Consider the following 18,513-nt stretch of genomic DNA (forward strand, 5'->3'; position numbering starts at 1 on the left):
TGAAACATTTTTGAAATGTGAAATAACATTTTCATTTTCAGTAATCAAAATGTGTTTGCAATAAAGCTTTCATTTTCTTAGAAAGTTATAATTAATATATAAGAAGGCACTGTAAATATGTTTTTCTTTTCTTGACTTTTCAGCCCATATTGCACATTTAGCTGTCACAGCTTACTGGAAAACAACATATGCTGCTCTTTTCAAAAGAAAAGAGATCACACCTATGTTTTGATGTGTGAATTGCTGAAGAAAATCTGCAGGTTAATTTAGCCTCGTTATTTGACAGATCTTTCCAATTTGGTTAATGGTGAGCACTGCAGCTCTAAGAGTGATGAAAGTGGCAGTAGTAAGAAATGACCAGTCCTCTTGTTTTGCCAGCAGAAAGGTACGTCATGGCACATTGCTGAGACATTCAGCTCCATGAATGTCCTCCTCCATTCATGGAGGGGGTCAGCATGATTGAGAAACAGCAAGGAATTACAAACAGATGGCAAGCTGTTGTGTGGTCACATTAAAACAGCAGAAAATTTTAACCCTGGCCAACTAGAAATGGGTAAAATGACTAGGGAAAATGTAGGATCTGATTCTTCAGTACCATCCATTCTGTATAGACAAGTGCAATTACACAAGTTTTCTCAGCCAGCTAAGCTATTTTAATAAGGCACCATTCCTGCACTGTTTTACACCCACTTCCATGTTGTGCTGGATGATTATTTGTAGGGTTGTGCGACAAACCAGACTCAGACTTTGGGTTTATTTTTTGGTTTGGTTTGGTTTTCAAATCAAATCACTTCAGTACATTTTTCTTCAATGTATGGTTGCATCAGCATGTCTGAGGGAATGAAGGACTACACGAAAGAAGGAAATATAAAGAAAAAAGTATGAAGACTTCTTAAAACTGCATTTGTCATGACATGACGTGTTTCTCTATCTCTGCTTTAATTTTTGCAGGGTTAAGGTGTGCAGTGACACTGTTCTGATGTGACAGCACCTTTTTAGGAGTTTTCTAATGAAAGAGAAAGGGGAATTGTCAGGAAAAAAACCCATTATCTGTCATTTCCCAAATAGTATACGGAAACAAAGCAGTTTCAGCATCTTGTAATGAAATATTCCTCATTGTCTGTCAGGTTATGGATGGGGGCTGCTGAGGATGTGAAAGTAATAGCATGTGTATGGGAGATAAGGATGTACAACGTGTATGTGGGCTTGCCTGCTCTGGCACCAGGAAATTGGGAGTCTGAGCTGTAAGTGGCTCAGGGTCACTTTAAGTTTTTAAATATATATACTTTATATATAAAGAGAATATATATATATATATATATATATATATATATATATATATATGCATAGAGGGGGAATGTTTGATTAATTTAAAATTATTATTTATTCTGTGGCTATGGAAATTTTATTTCAGCTTCATGGCCACATTTAAAGACTTATCAGTGTTTAGAAGGGGTAATTGCATTATGCATGAAGCCATAGTTTGAAACCAGCAATTTCTAAACAAACTGTTAAATTAGAAACTTTTTATTTTGATCTCTCAGTGCCTCAGGCACTTATAAACCAGGTTGTATTAAATTGATCAATTCTATTTTGTAATGTTAATTCAAGCTAGATTGCCCTACGATGGGATAAACTAAGTTGGGTGCACGCACAGCCATCTTTGAATGCCAGATGCTGTATGTTGTCCAGTCAGTTTGTCATTCACTGTGAGCAGTTCAGGATAAAACTCGAGCTAGATAAATCAAACTCAGTATGCCAGAGAATGGCAAACACACTTAGAAAAACTTTATTTTCTTCACAGACAATTTACCAGCAGGATAAAAACAGGGTGTTTGTCAAACTGCTGACAAGCGGTGGTTGATCTAGATCCATTGTTCACAGTGATCCCCTAACTTCTCCAGAATTGCAAGATTTTGGATTTAATCTTCTTTGGTGCCAGTATATGATAATTTGTAACTCTGTCACAAAAAGTGTGTGACACTTTTGTGTCAAAATCAAGCACCTTAAAGTAGGGATGTGTACGAAAATAAGTGGATTAGCTTTTTACATACCAAGAACAAAAAGGACACGGAATCCTCCAAATTAAATTTATTTGAAAAACAAACTCAAATTAAGCCAGCACTTTTAATCTACTAAAGATGTAAATGGCTGCTCCCCTTGCAGAGTTCAAGGTAACATTACAAGGATAAGACCCAGTTCTGTATACTTTCAGTCACAGTGAAACTAAGGGCACCTGCTGTGTTTACAGCTTTGAATATCAAGTGAACACATTATAGCTTGTACAGAGTAAGCACAGGAAACTGCTCCTGGTTGGTATGTGGTTCTGGCCATATATATTGGCCTGGAAGGTTGCATTGGCAGAGCTTTAGCACCCAAGAGCTGCATATTCCAGTTCCTCGATAGCCAGCACTGTCAGAAACCTGCAGTATTGATCTAGTTAACCCTTGCTAGAAAGCAGACTAATGCTCTCACCACTAAGCCTACATATAGAACTTGCTGTAGTTTCCATTTGCTTTGGTCCTGTGTAGCTGTGGAGGCCTTGGTACCCTTGGTCTGAGCTCAGTAAGTCCCCAGATAGTCCATGGGATGTTACTGTCTTCATTGGCTGCAGAATTTGCAGCACAGGGCTGTAAGTTTTTGAGTCTTGAGGTGGCAATGAGAGGTCTAAATAGCATGCCTGGGCTTGGCCAGAATTCCTGCAGGATCTGGGGGACAGCAGCAGTGTAGGAAATGGCATAGCTGGTTGATGACTTCAGTTGCACCTGAGAACTTGGACTGGTTTCTGTATATTCTGGCTGCACCCAGCAGAGGAAATGCTGGGCATGGGCTTTTGCCCATCTGATTGTGGGCTTCAGTGTAACTCTGCCATTTTCTGTAGTGTGTGTGCTCAGTGCAGGGCTACGTGCCTGTCTTTAGTCATTTCTAGCTGTGGGGTGAAGGGACAGGGGACACTGTCCCTCTTCCACATGGAGACACAACTCCTTCCTCTCACAGTCCAGAGAAGTGCATTTGTGTTCAAGCAAGGAGAGAACAGGCCAAGGAAAGGGACTTTTCCCTCAAATCTCAGATTGAAACTGCTCTGGGCAAGATCTGAAAAGAGGAAAGGGAGAGAGCATGGCCATGGATTCCTGCTTTGGTATTCTACCAGCCACATGATATTTGCTAGCTGTCACTTCATCCAGCAAAGACCTCTCCCTGGGAAGAGCCATTGTTATTCTAATACATGCTGCAAAACTGTTTTGTGATTAAAAGTGGAAAGTGGGATTTGGGATGTCCTTCATACAAAAAATAAGACACTCTGTTTAAAATTATAAAGGAAACAGCAATAGAATAACTCTGTTTTCCATGAAAGAGCTGTTTTCATTAAAATCTTGCAAGCAGCCTGTCTCAGTTACTTAAAGGAGAGACCAACAAGAATCCTTTTGTAATAGGCTGTGCACAAATTTGCTTCCAGTCAAACCTACTGTGTCTGAGTTACAAGCCTATATTTTCCTAGAATATGTGAGTCATTTTATCCTCCACTACATGGATTCTTAATTTGCTTTTTAGAAAAATGTCATCTGAAAGGAATTTTGTAGCCACAAGTGAGAAACTGGTCTGATGACTCTGGTGACAAAATTAATAACCATATATCTCATTTTCTGAAAGAATACAGCTTTTAGTGCATTTACTTCCAAAAGTTGGATAGCAAAACAGTAATTTTCAGAAGTGCCAGGATGTTAGCAACTGGGGAGTGGTGTGAGGGGGTGTGTGGGGGAGGGAGGAGAGCATGGAAGCTGTAAATATTCCTCTACATCAGCTTCTGTGATTCAGGGAATAAAAAGACTTGGATTATGTGTTTGCATGACCTGAAAAGTACTGCTTCTTAAGTATTTAGTCAGCTTTGCATTTCTCTGTTGTTTTGATATTATTTTTGCTATTACTATTAAGAGTACAGTAACATTTCAGTATTGCAGTTATCTTGGCTGTCTGTACTCCTTGGAGAACTGGCTTCCACTGTTTTTCAGCTGCAACTGATATTTTACATATTTTTAGGTAACAGAAATAGGACTTTTAGACTAGTTTTTTCCTTTAGGAATTCTTAACAAAGCATGTTGCAGAAATGTGGACAATTTGGCTTTGAGTCCCTTGAACTAGCTGGCAGAGACCTATGGCAGGGAAGAAGGCAGGCAGCATGGCTCAGAGTGAGGAGTTTGCCTAGGGCTTGGGGATGTCATCACAGATATCCCTCAATTAATACATACCCACCTGATACAAGACATGGTGCTTTAGGCTTTAAAACTACATCTTTGAAGAAATACTTTGGGAGGCACAGTTATGTGATTTTGGAGGTTTTGGGGGTTTTTGTTTAGCTAGCCATAATAACAAACTACCTGTGTAATTCTTTTCCAAGGTCCTAATATTTCAGCAGAATTTATACCTCTCAGACTTCAGCCAAAAAAAAAAATCAATCCAAGAAACACACAAAATTATTAAAATGATTAAGTTCAACATCTCCAAACTGTCTACACAGTTTTTCTTCAATTTTGCCATTAACCAAATCTGTCACAATGAGAAATTGTGGAGTAGAACCTTCTGGAGGCTATCAGTAAAGTCCAATAAATCCTTCAGACTAGTTCACCACCCTTCCTATTTAGAACACAGGGAAATCAAGGGAAACAGAAGGAAACAATTAACACATCAGGTATGTCTAATATATCCTTTTCTATATTGCCTTGGTTTTCACCCTCTTAGTTCACAGACATCTACCATCAGCCTTTCATAATCAACAGGTTGCTGTAGAAACTGTAAAGGAGTGTTTCTCTGTAGAAGTCACCCACCAAGTGTTGTGTTGTTCTCCTTTACATGGTTTTTAGATGCCTGATACCCTCCTTAAAGGTCCAGTTTGTGCCCAGAAAAGCCATCCCTGTGACCTCTCAGTCTGCACTCACTTGTGCTCACAGATCAGGGAAGCTGGATCATTAATTTTATATATCCACAGAAACTGTACTTCTGCAGCAGTGCTGCCCTGCTTTTGTTTGGTGTTGCAGTTTACGGGTCAAAAGTGCATGGACTTAATATTTTATTTGTGCCTCTTCCATGCCAGAAAGGCAAGACACGTGTACCCTTGCCTGTCACTGTGGCAAAGGCTTTTTTCATCCTGCGAGGTGCTGAGAATTTGTGCCTCAGCTCCATAGGGGACCCAGAATAATCTAGGGCATGTCTGTAGCCTATGGCCGATCCAAACTGACATTTGCATTGGCAAGAACAATACATAATCTGACATTTGTGTATAGAATGACTGTGTGAGGAAACAGTGGTTGCTGCTGCATTTTATGTGTTCAGAATAATATCTCTGAGCACTGGAGGAGTGTTGGGGCTGATACAAGCAGTTTTATGCATGTAGGACTCTGTCAGAATGAACAGATATATATGTATATGTGTATTGCATGGCTGATCTCTCAATTATCTTGATTTTACATTACAGTACAGTCTGGGAAGATTCTAGATAGCGTGACTGAATGCTGTTGCAAAGACAGAGCTTCCACTTAATGGAATCAGTTGAAAACTTAGATGATCTCCTTGGGGCTGTTGCAGTCTGGGAAAATCACGATTTGTTTTATAAAGTAATGCAGACTAGTTCCTCTTGGCAATGTTTTGGTGTCATATTCCAATTTATGGAAGATACATCAACCCTGTTACTAGTGCACATTGGTTCTACAAGCACGTGTGTGGACATGAAGGTGCACACTGCTGTGTTTTTTCATATTGAACAGCGGCTAATTAAGCAGAGCAAAGTGAAGCCTCCCACACAGATAATTTTCCTTTTTTATCTTATAACTTCTCCTCTCCTGAGCTGAAGGATAGCCACAGACAGAAACTAGGTCTGCCTGTGACAAACAGGGTCCATTTTCATTTCAGCCACTTTTAGTTGATTTCACTTCAAGGAAGCATAAATAGGATCCTTGTAGATGAAAATTCATTGCATCAGAAAGCAGATTTAAGTAGATTTTCTTAAATGCCACAAGAAAAATGGTTAATTTTGATAGAGCATGTCAAGGGGAGAGGGATGAGGAATAGTTAGTATGCTATAGTGAGGCCCTCCTTTGGTGCTGACCTAAGAGCAATAATATGGAGCAGGATATCTCTTCTGATGCATTGTTGGGCGTACCTAGTTGGTTCCAGAAAGCCTTGGACAGTGTGGGCAGCTGCTGGGAGATAACTGTCCTATACATAAGATCTTTCAGATAGAATGACTGCAGACAACATTTTGTTTCATGACAGCAAGATTTGGTGTCTGTGTCCACACTGGGCAGGCACCAGGATCCTTTATATGCTTGAAATTAGGAGTCTAAATCACTCCATTTTACAGTCAGCTAAGTAGCTAAAGACTTGCCAGTATCAAGGCTCTCAGGAGGCATCTCTGCTGTTTCTGCTGATGCACAAAGATTTCACTTTTGGAGAAGCTATCCATGTTATAGTGTAGCCTTCATAGTGCTTCAAAAAACTGCTTCTGTGCCCTGCCTAAGACAGGATTGGTGGGTAAAAGGTAGGCTGTACTTCTGCATAAACTGAATTCCTCTTGTTGCTGGAGTTCAGTGGAAATGTCTTCCATTTCCACTGAACTCCAGTTGTTCTTCCTGCCGCTCCCTGAGATAGGTCTCAAGTGCTCTGGATAGGAACCTGTGGTTACAGGAGGAGAACTCTTCCCCAGTGAGGACTGTTGATCATGAGACAAGACCCAAAACAGTTTCCACTGAATTTCCACTCTTTCCAAGCTGGTTATTCAAATTTGCTCAAAACTGAAGTTCACCTCTTAAAAAATTGGTTTTAAGAGGGCAGACTGGCATCACCACAGGCAACAAGCTGACACTTCTATTGTTCTCTTAAGTAACCTGAGTAAAGAGCCACTTGCCCGATGCTGCCCTGTCCTGACTTGACCCTGACCTTATAAACTGCTTTTATTATTAGTGCTTAAGGGAGTGCATTGGCTTCTCTCTCTTCAGTTGCTACCAGTGGTTTGAAAGCTTCATTCCCAGTTCTTGTGGCTAAGCTAAGGTGAACATCTGTGTGTTCAAACACTTACCTTGTCCCTAAGAGCACTTTTTATGGAAGAGTTGCTGCCGAGCCACATCTGACCAGCAGCACAGCACAGGCATTTACTCATTGTCCAACACTGGTCACTAGCTGGTGCTTCAGAGGAAAACCAATTTTCACCCTGGCTGTTAAACAGTACATCCTTACAAATTCTTTAGGGAGAATTGCTAATTAAGCATGATGGCTTTTGTTCTTTGGTAATACCAGCAAGTCAACAAAGCCATGTCAGACTCTGTGTCTCATGCTGTGTACATTTTACATTGAAGCTCTAGCAAAGCAATGTGTCATTTCTTTGGGTGGCCACTGGCCTGTACAGATGCTGTGTTACAACCAAAGGTTGTGAGATGGAAAATGAGGGGAGGAAGTAAATTTGTCTAAATTAAAGGAAAAAATAAGAAACAAAGTAATTGTTAATAGACTCTTAATAGGATTTTCACAGCATGCTCTGTCACTGGAACATACCTCTCTTCAGGGCAGCTTTCCTACCTGATTAGCCAACTACAAACCTTCTGTGAATAGCTGATATCTTCTATCAAATCTTCACCTCATCTTCAGACCAGAGAGGTATCTGGACCTTGGTTAGGAAGGAGAGGAGAGAACCTTGTTCTACTGGGTTTCAAGTAATTCATCAGCAAAATACACTTGCGATTCTTTTCCTTCTTGCTAACTGTGATTTTTTGGTTTGGTCTGTTTCCTTCCAAAAGTTTGAGTTGTTTACTTTCGGGATTATGTCTTTTATGAAAATAACCAGGCTTCCAAATGCAGACTGTCAAGCTTGCCAAGTTACTAGCACAGTGGTTGCCAGAGGAGTTTTGCTTCCTGTATTGCCTGTAAGTAGATCAACTACGTGGAAGCTTTGATTTTTTTCATGTCCTCAGCTCACCTGCTGTATTTTGCTGAGGAAAGGTGATGCAGTGCAATACAGAAGAGGAGGAATTTTTTGTCGTTCCCTTTTGTAACCTTCTCATGGGGACAACAGCAAAGAGCATGGGCATCACTTAAGAGCATGTCCAGCTATTGTGTGTTTGCATGATACCTGTTACTTCTGGGGACAATGATTTTTCTTCATTGTTTTCCTGAAAACTGCAGGCCTCCCTTGGAGTTGTCTGTAAGTAATTCCTAGGAAATGTATGAGTCCAAACCAGTTAATTTCTGATGTGCTTGCGGCAGCAATATAGCCTAGAAGACCAGCAAATAACAGAAAAAAATCTCCAAAAAGAAAGGAGCAGCACAAGACAGGCAGGATTTGAAACTCTCAAAAGTAAGACTATGTTAGGAATTGTTCTGCTTGTTATCCTTATGGTCTAGCACTTAGAATTTTAGTGGCCTTTGTCCCTAAAGCCTTGCTGTCTGCTTCTGTTGCCAGAGCTGCCTTCCTGCAGCATTCTTAGGGAGGCAGTTGATGTGTCTTGATAAGTGTATGTTCACCCTCCACAAAAAAACAGGCAAAGAGAACTAAAGAATGAAATAAAACCTGGCCAATACCTGTGATCTTTTAGAGGGCATGTCTTTAACTGCTTTAAATGGTTTGTGGGTTAACAAATCCATCTGTAATACAAAAGTAAACAGGAGTCAACAGTGCTGGTTTCCATTGTGTTGAATCAAAGCTCAGGCAGGCATGGGCATGTTACAGATGCCTTGAACTTGATCATCTGATACACAGGTGACCCAGTTCATGAGTGCTGATATTTGGGAAGTTATGCTGAACTGTGTGCTCGGCCCATAGCTGTGCAGTGGCACTGGGCAACAGGTGTTGGCTGGAGCTGCCTTTGGAAGGATGTCAGGTCAGGCTGGAGCCTGGATTTAGCTCATTTATTACAAGGACTTTCGTCAACTGCTATGGATCATTTCAGACTGCATTGTGATTCTCAGTGGATGAGGTTGCAAATGTAATTCATGAAAATTTTATTAAATTGATCAAGCACAGCACGAAGCTTTAGCTAGAATGTATTGCATCTGTGAGCTCCCCCTAAAGATTAAAAGGAACTGACTTAGTGACTCATCTTTTCATGTATCATATCATCCGTCAGATAACAACATTTGCAGAAGCACAGGAAGAGGAGAGATTATTTTGATGTCTTCTGCAGCATGAAGCATAGATCTGCTTTCTCTTTCTCCCTGGTCCTTTCCCTGTCTCCATCTCCGTCTCTGTGTCTCTCTCTTTTCCAATTTATCTGGATTAAACAAGTCTCTGATTATTCTTTATGCCACTGCAAATAAAGTCATTTTCAGAAACAGATGTCGAAAGAGCCCAGTGAAATAATCCTGGAGGCAGATGCAGTCTTCCATAAGCTGCCAAGTGCATGGTGCAATCAAAGTGATGAAACAAAATGGAACAGGCTGCAGAAAAAGTAATTAAATTATAGTTCCATTGTAGAAGCACATTTTAAAATTACTGAGATTCAGAGCCCATAATGCTGGTATTATAGTTGAAAGAATACTTGCCATGGGTCATGAGCATTTTTTTTAACAGTTATTAATCATGCTTGACTGGAAAGACATGTGTAACCTACAACAAGCAGTGGCTGTAGTTGTGCCAAAGGAAGCTTTTGTTCCCTGAAGAGAATTGTATCAAAGGCCAGTGTGTGCTATTATTACGTGTGCAATAGCAACGTGCAGAATCTGAAACGGGCTTTTCAGATTTCAATACAGAGCACTGGAGGGGAAAAAAGAAAACAAGTATTGTATCTCTTTGAATACTATATGACCTCCTTTTCCTCTTACCAAGTTAACTTGCTTATTGACTAAATAATAGTAAAAAAATTTCTAAAATATCCCTCCCCAACTTCAATAAAAATAATTCCAGTGCTCTAATATAAATGAAAAAGTAACAGAAAATGTACAAACTCTTGGAGACTGGAGGTTAATAAGACTTCATGGGTTCATTCGCCTCTCTTTCCTTTACATTAGACTGGACAGTGGCTAAGATCCACCTCCATCTTTCTGTCAGTTTTAGTAAGTAGGTTTTTTCTTTCTCTCCTCTCAATGAACTCCTTTTTCTTTTTCCATTTTCTTCTTTTGTTTGTTTGTGATTGTTTGGGTTTTTGGGTTGCATTGGATTGGATTGGATTGGGGTTTTTTGGGTTGCTTTGGTTATGGATTGTCCAGGTGCAAATACAAAATAGGTGTTGTGAGAACATAGATGCTTCCTATTCCCCTACTTCAAAGTACAAGTTTTAAACCTTAAATTTGTAGCCTGGGTCATCCCCAGGTCTTTTGTATCATCAGGGCCTTCCAAATGTGACTCATTTCTAAGAACTGGGTTTCTCAGTTGTTGTATTTGTATTATTGTTTGTATTGTAGATTTATGGTCACTTCTTTTCCACTGTGTTACTTTTTGGGTTATTATCTTTGTGCTCCTATTTGAGCTCTTCTCTTTTTAGTGTCTGCAGTCCATCCAAGTGACAGTCATTAATGTGATGATAATACCTTCTTCTAGTTACTGATGTAGACTGTACCAAAACTTTAGTAATGCCTTTTTAATTTATTAGTAACTCATTCCTGGATGTATATCCACAGTATATCTCTGGCATTTCTGCAATAAGTCAGCAATTACTTTCTGTTGACCTTTACTTTTTTCTTTTGAATGAACTAATGGATCACTTTGTGGTCCCAGGCCAAAGGTGGGAAGGTAAGAGCACCATCAAATCATTCACATTAGCAAAGATCCTCTCTTGTTTTCATAAAGAAAATAGAGCAACAAATTATGCATCTGGTTATGTCCATGAAAATCTGTTAAAGGTAGCGGGACTGTGTATGAGCAACAAAGATACTGGAGCAGCTGTGGGGGGAAAAAAAGGAATGTGTGTCCTGTGTCTGCTTAAAGCACCTTTTGTTGGGAGCTTCTCTGAATCTGGGAGCTTTTAAAGTGATTGTATTAGTTCACTTTCAGAGTCCCCTCCTTCCACTTTGCTCACTCAAGGTTATCACTGGGAGAAGAAGCTCTCAGTGGCCTGCAGTGGAACCATGACCTTGCACCTGCTTAGTCTGTATCTCAATGAAACTTGTGTGAACCTGACATTTGGACATCCCTGTTAACTCTTAAAAATGTTGAAGGTGTTGGGGAAGCTTGTATACATTCATGGACATATGTACAGGTACATGTGTATGCATGTGTTTGTACAGAAGGAGACTGAAAGTTAGACAAAATGACAGACATTTCATGGAGCACTGTTTCAGCTGAGCAGCTTGGTGAAAAAAATGAGTTGTTTCTTCAAAAAGAGGCTCTTTCCTTTCTAAAGGTTCCACAGAAGTAACACATGGATGGCTAGGGCCAAATGCAGTGCTAGAGCAAGATTTAGTGGCTCACTTTACAACTGGCACTTTTAAGTCACTAATAAACTATTTTATGTTTTTCTTTGGTTTTGAATACTTCATTAATTAGACTGGCTTTTGAGTTTTAAAGAGTCTCCTGGTTTAAATCAGTGACAAAAATATTGATATAAGTGGCTTAAATCTTGGGATGTGTTTGCCTCTTTACTCTGAGTATTGAATGGCCATAAAAGAGTCATTTATTAAGGGCTGAGGTTTTTTTGGGTTTTTTGTTGGTTTTTTTTTGTTTTTTTTTTTTGATTGGGTGGGGTTTTTTTTCTTAAATCTTTTTTTCAAATGAGGCTCTGGAACTTACTGGATTTTCTTACCTACTCCATAGTCATTAATTTCACAGTGAAATCTGTATAATGCTATATGTTTTCACTAACAATCAGTGGCTGAGAACTTAAATATTCAGGTTGTGGCTTTTAAAGGCAACAATTCCAATGCCCTGGCAGGACATTGCAACATTGCTTTTTGTTTTCCCCTTTTATCCCCATGAACGATGGAAGTCTTTGCAGTGCTCAGCCATATTTGCAGCTGTTACAGCTGTGCTGCTGTTGGACTGGTTTCTGAGACAATTCCTTCTTTGCCTCAAGCAAGCACAAGTGTGGTGTCCCTGGAGGGAGCCTGTGACTCACACTCCAGAGGCTGGTACCCATCCCCTTGTGACTCAAGGATTGGAGCTCATCCTCTTCCCTTTCTGAGAGGCTGTGTGAATTTCCCTTTCTTTAAAAACTTCTTTATTTTATTCATCTGGGAAGCTTGAATGGATTTTCAAATCATAGCCTTGTATATAACATCATGAAGGTGACGACAAAAGTGATATTTTTACTTGTTTATGTCAGAGGTTCAATTATATCAATATGGAATATTTTTATATTTTATGAAGTTAAATATATCATCATTATTTTTAGCCTCATTTCACTGAGCAACAACCATATTTGTGGTTTGAGTGAAACAACTGACTCATGTTTATCAAACCAGATATGTCTTGAAAGCATTTAATTTACAAATAGGTTGGACAAAGATGTATTCTAGGACACATATAATTTCAACACCAATGGAAATATAAAACCCCGAATGTATTTAAAAATCTCTTTGTTCTGTGCCCAGTGGGAACACACTTGATGAGTTAATGTTTCCTATTAAAGAATCTTCTGTATCTCCTCGGCTGTTCTTCTGGTTTGGGGAAGTTTTTCCTCTGATCAATACGAAGCTGTCCTTACTCCTATATGTACTGGCAAAGAAAATTATAAATCTCTATGTCTGTGAGACTGTTTTTATTGAAGATAAAAAACTCATTTAAAAATCATTATGTTCTTAATATTTGTTTATTAGATGACACCTCAGCAATGTTGTGCATAACGTTTTAAAATTTGTCCATATCTGTCATGTAAAAAATTATACCTTACTTGCCTGTCATAATTTAACATATTCTGTGCATATATGCATACTATGTTGAAATGTATCTTTTTTTTTATGTATGCACATATACATATATAAATATATAAATACATTTAAATATATTGGAAAGAGTCAGACTGTGTGAACAATTTCTCTGTTCTCTTGTACATTTTAAAAAATTGGAAAGAGACTTAGGCTTGACTGTCTTCTTGCAAGTACATTTATTTTTAAATCAACAAGCAAAGCTGTTGCTTTATTTGTTTTAAATTATATTAAGGTAAATTTAAAATTTAAACACTATTCCAGAATGAAATTATTTATTGAGGAAATGTCAGAGACATGCATTTGACTTCAGGGGGCAGAGATTATTTAACAAATATACCACACATTCACAATGTTTAGGTCATCAGAATGCAGGATTTTTCCAGGAATTGGTGTGGACCAAAAATTTCTTCTTATATGGTAGGCCATTCTTGTAAGTATCTCTGTGCTGGCAGACTACTATGCTTCTTGTGCTACTTGTACCTTCCCTGTGACTTATATGTACATTTCTTTATTAGATTTATTATCTCACACCATATGGAATTATTAATCCAAGTTAGTTGAAGTGTCTGATTCTTAGTCAAACATAAGCAAGTCAAGGCCAAATTTCTGTTTGAAAAAGGCAACATAAAAAATCCCAGAGGTCTGAGAAACATGGTGCTTTACTTGAGGGTTTGGAGCCACAGGATAAAGTGGCAGTTAAAGCTGATTTTATGCTTAAAGCTATGATTAGAGCTTTAGAGTCCTTGGTAAATAACTGGTCTACCATGTGCATAAATTGTCTTCCCTGATGTTGCAAACTGGCAGGTTCGTGATGAAGTTTACAGTTAGTTCATTTCATTGCTGCCGTTAGGAAAGGAAAGAAAGCACCTTCTGCTCTGTCCTCCTGCTCATCCTCAAATCCTTTTGGAGAATATTTGTACAGAGTAATTTATAGTGGGCTGCCACAACTTTTTTGTGGAAGCCTTTATGTTGCATTAGTCCAGCATGTCAGCTTTTATCTACAGGAGCTTTTATCTGCCTGGCTTTTTGCACAGATGCAGAAGCGCTAGTTGGCTACTGGGTTTGTACAAAGCACTGGCATGCTCGCTCTGCTGCTTGTCTTGTAGTTCATGGGGAATTGTAAAGATGCTCTCTGCATTTCTGCCAGGGTAATTCTTTCCGGAATAATTGCAGAAAGAACGGGGGAAAATTAGAAAGACGGAAGATACCTTTGGCAAAAGAACCACTGCTTTCTATAGCCTGGAAATTATTTACTTCCATAAGATCCCTGATCTGTTTAGCATTTGCTGAATATCATTATGTAGCTTTTCTAGATTTCCTGATACTTCATTTCCAGACATTTGATTGCGTTTATTACCTGTTTGGCATGTGATGCTTTCTGTTGGGATAACTTTTGATATTTGGCAGTATGTAGCTGTCTATTCACACACAGAATAATATTTTGACATTAATTTATGTTAAATAAGTAATTTGTCATTAAATGTTGATAGTAGAAATTTTGTGAACAAGACAATAGTCTTTATTGTGCTTCTGTGTTTTCTCCTCCTGTAATAAATTTCATAACATCTTATTGTTTATTCAAAAAACTTTACAAAAAACATTATTAGTAGAAGAGTCAATAAATATGTTGCTGATTACTTCCTTTAATAAATCAAAAAAGGAACAACCAGTGTAATTGCCTAAAGCTCATGCTAATTGACTAACGTGAGGAAAAGTGGTCCATTTTAAGAGCAGGACTCATATACATCAAGTTCAGTAGCTCAACATTCATCAGCTGAGAATATTGAGAATAGAAAAAATAAGTCTCTAATCTTTTTCTGTCCTCTTCAAAGATTATTTGACATTCAGTGGTCTTCAGCAAATGAGATGTCAGTTGTATAGGGTGAGGGCATTTCTCGTTTTAGGGAGAACTCAAAGGCAGCTGCAGGGAGAACACAAGGCAGCTTCTTCTATAGATAGAATAGGTTCTTCCTCAGGCAAAACACCATCAAACATACAAAGGAAAAACGAGTGTCACTTCACATACTTCATAAAATTTCATTCAAAAGGCAGCATTCCTGGAGTCTTGCCAGTTTTTATGCTTTCAATTGCCTATAATAGTTGTTCTGTTATTTTTTCATCCTGTTCTTTTATCAGTTTCACATCTTTGGCTAAACTACTACTTCCAGCCATCTGTAGTAACTACACAGCTTAGCATATGACAGATAAAGAGATTTTTACAATATTTAGTAAAAGGAGCACAGGGCTTGCTAAGCTGTGTAACTGCTTTTTGTTGGTGGCTGTTGGCTGGTGGAAGAATGTGTTACTCTTTAATCCCCTTTGACTTTTGAGGCACTATTTTACCACTTTAAAAACCCCCCACAAACATGTATTTTCTATATCTGTTTTGTACTCAATTACTGCTCTCTTAGTAGCCCATATTCAGCTTACTTTCATTAGGTGTTATTTGTATCTCCTTGAGCATGTAATTTATGAATTTCCTGAATCCTTCTTCTCTCTAGTGTTTAAATTTTATTCTTGAGCTGTTGTTTTATCTTATTTTACCTTTTTACCAAAGACCCATTGTGCCAACTGACACATGCAAGCTTTGTTCTGGTAACACAAAGAATTAATTTTCTCATCTTTGTATTTTTGGATTCACACCAACTATCCCCCCTACTTAAAATGGGCCATGATACAACCATTTAAGGGAGCCAGGATCTGCAGATCTTGTTCTCTTCATGAAAGAGTTAGAGATTAGCATTAAATCTATTTTGGAGATATAAATTATAAGGATGTGAAAAAAATGTATAATCTTATTCTTTTGTGTAGATTCCTCTCTAGTAATTTGGGAGATGGAAGAGATAAAGTAGAAAGGTTGATACTGCACCTGTTTTTTTAGCTATTGTACATTAATCAGGTTCTCCTGGTAAGGCTTCTATGTAAAACTGAAGTGCTCCAAAGCCTTATTTTTCCTTTTGCAAGTGGTTATTATTGGGAAAAAAATCCTCTAAAGAATTGTCGTTATTATTACTGTTATGTTATTGTGGGCTTCCTTTGAGCTTTTTTAGTAACTTCACAACAATGTGGTTTAGTAACAGTGGATGTCTTTATCCTTCAGTTGACACAGAAAGTGAAGAAGCGTATGTTTAGCAAATATCCAGTTGTCTTCTTTTGCTTCAGCTGAGACTGTAAATATTATCAGATCATTATATCCTTTAATAATTTCTGAAAAAAATGTTCCTTGAAACAAATTAACACAACTGCAGCTGAGCTGGTTTTGCTCTGGATTTCACCTGTAGTTGTGGTTGTTGGTTTTTGGCTGGTGGCGAGGGACAGGGTGGTTTTCTTTTGCCAGTGGTTTTTTTTTGGGTAATTACACTGTTTAATCCTTTGACATCCAGAGATGTTACTTTCAAGTGAAAAGCCATAGATAATGGCTGCCTAGCTTATCAAAGAGCTTGTAAGCAAAGTAGTCATCTCCTTGTTTCATAGCACGAACCTGTCTGTGGCAGACAACTTATTTCTAATTTTAAGCTTTACTGTATGGCCAAATATGTCGACTCTACTGATAATGGCATCAGTTCTTGTCCTGTGGCAATTTTCTTATGTTCCTTATCCCTTCCTGTATTCCCTCCAGTTTAAATGAAAGACTAAAATCATGTCAGTAGCATAAATCAGCCTCCAAAGAGCTGTACTCTGCTGAAAGCACAGGTTGTTTCTTCTCATCGTGATGCCTGGCAGTGTGTTTCTTCCAATTCCTGGGAGGTCTCCCTCCACTTGGAGTATTCTGATCAAGAGGACTTAGCTACAGCCTTTTCATGACTTTCGTGTTTCATCTTCACGTTACTCTGCTGATGTCTTAGTCTTCTTTTTCATGCTCCCATGTCTATGGCTTAGTATCTGCCTAGTTATACCTCCTTTGGGATATTTCCATATATTATGAAAATGACATGTTTACTGTGAGAGACTAGATTTTCTCATGTTTTCCTTAAGAAAAAGAAGTTATCTTTTTCTAAACCTACAGATAACATGGAAACTATATGACTGAGTTTAACCATCATCACATGAATTAGAAGTGGCTTCTCCTGAATGTCAGTCACTATCATTTCCCCATTCTTTTATCTTTTTTTTTTTTTCAGTGGAACAGCTGGAATTTGTTCTTTTCAATTTTATCAGTAGATTCTTCCTTGCTTTCTTCATAATTACATTTTTCAGTTTGTGGTGATGAAGCATCATAATTAAGTTCAAGAGGTTTTGAGGCCCAAACACAGAGAATGCTATGCTGGGTGCTCTGGCCAGTTTCCTCTTTCCCAAGAGCTTAGATTTAACAACTGTAAAATCAAGATTTCACATAGCAGAGCAGGCTTCCTCCTTTAATATTTCCTGGTGGTTCTTGCTTCCACATTGATTTTTCTCACACTGTTCCCTGTATCAGCTCTCTGAAGCTAAATTTCTCTCTTTCTCCCTGCCTTTCTCCTTCTCTCTCTTGGCATCTCTGCTTTCCAGAGCATGCCTCTTTGACTGTGCATCTCCGCCCCACCTCACCCTATGCACACTCTCTTTCTCTCGCTTCTCCCTTGCATCCCTCTGGATCTTTGAGATTAATAGCTCTCTTGGCAGATTCACGGATGTCAAATAATTTATTTGGGCTTTAAACTCGGAGATCAATTGCCTGATGTCTACCTTGGTACTATGTTGATTTTATTAATCTTTGGCATCCCTGCCTGCTGCTTTCTTACCCTGTGTGCCTGAAGCGGTCATCTTAACATGCATATCTTTTAGAAAGCACTGTGCAGCCATATTCTCTGCAATGGCCTGCTTATTTTCTTGGAGGGAAATAGCAGGCTTGAGGGGTAGGAAGAAAGGGGGTCATGAGGTTGGCTTTCCATGTCTCAGGCTTCAGGCAGCCATCTCACACTATCCCCTCAGCCATGAGGAGTCCTAACCTCCATGTGTGCGCATGTGTGGGGGTTGTGTCACTGCCCTTCAGCTGTGTAGTTCATCTTGTAGCTTTTATTAATTCACTGAAATCCCCAAGAACTGTGTTGGGGTTTTGTAGTAGTCCGATAAACCTGTGGCTTAACTGCTTTTTTGTTTTATTTGCCTAATCTACCCACAATTACAGAAAAGCCATGTTAAAAAATTGTGTTTAATAAATATTGAGCATGTAGGACCTGTGGGTATATGCCAGCTTGAGATAGCTAATACTAAAAATGTATAGAAACATATACTTACAGATAAAAGGCATTTGCATATGACTCCACATCCATTTTGTTGAAGTTTTAAAAATGTTGTGGTTTTTAAAATGCATTTGGATGTCTTTTTCTACCTGAAGAAAAATGTTTGCTTTTTGCATGATAAACAGCAGTGGAAATGTCCACAGGACAATGGAAAAGCCCCAAAGGAAGTAAAGATCTGCAGTTTGCTGGGAACTACCTAATGTGAGATACTTTCCTTTGTTCTGTGGGCATGATATTTGTTGCTTGTTACCTGGAGCTGCAGAGCCCCAGGTCTTGGACTTTGTGTACTCTAGTGCAGAGTCCCAAAGTCAGGAAGAGGATGTTGTCCAGCTGTCCTCCTGTCACTGCCAGCTCTCTGCTGAAGGCAGGCTAAAATGCAAACACCCTCACTCTTAATATTTAGCTGCACCACTGACTCTGCCTCCCTGCACAGTACTCTCTGCTCACC

At 38.8% G+C, this 18,513-nt stretch overlaps 1 protein-coding gene across 15 annotated transcripts in view; it reads left to right on the top strand.

Annotated features, from left to right (window-relative positions):
* The window catches only part of LOC128783698 (poly(rC)-binding protein 3-like), a 499,860-nt gene that overhangs the window by 415,478 nt on the left and 65,869 nt on the right, over positions 1-18,513 (top strand). The window contains exon 1 of one of the 15 annotated variants that reach the window (XM_053934760.1): positions 10,020-10,035. The exons of the other annotated variants lie outside the window; for them this stretch is intronic. The gene's annotated coding sequence lies outside the window, so the exon portion shown is untranslated. Of the gene's footprint in view, positions 1-10,019; positions 10,036-18,513 lie in introns of those variants that run through there. 15 annotated transcript variants of the gene reach the window in all.

Source organism: Vidua chalybeata, chromosome 1 (genome assembly GCF_026979565.1).
Source record: "Vidua chalybeata isolate OUT-0048 chromosome 1, bVidCha1 merged haplotype, whole genome shotgun sequence".
NCBI lineage: Eukaryota > Metazoa > Chordata > Aves > Passeriformes > Viduidae > Vidua > Vidua chalybeata.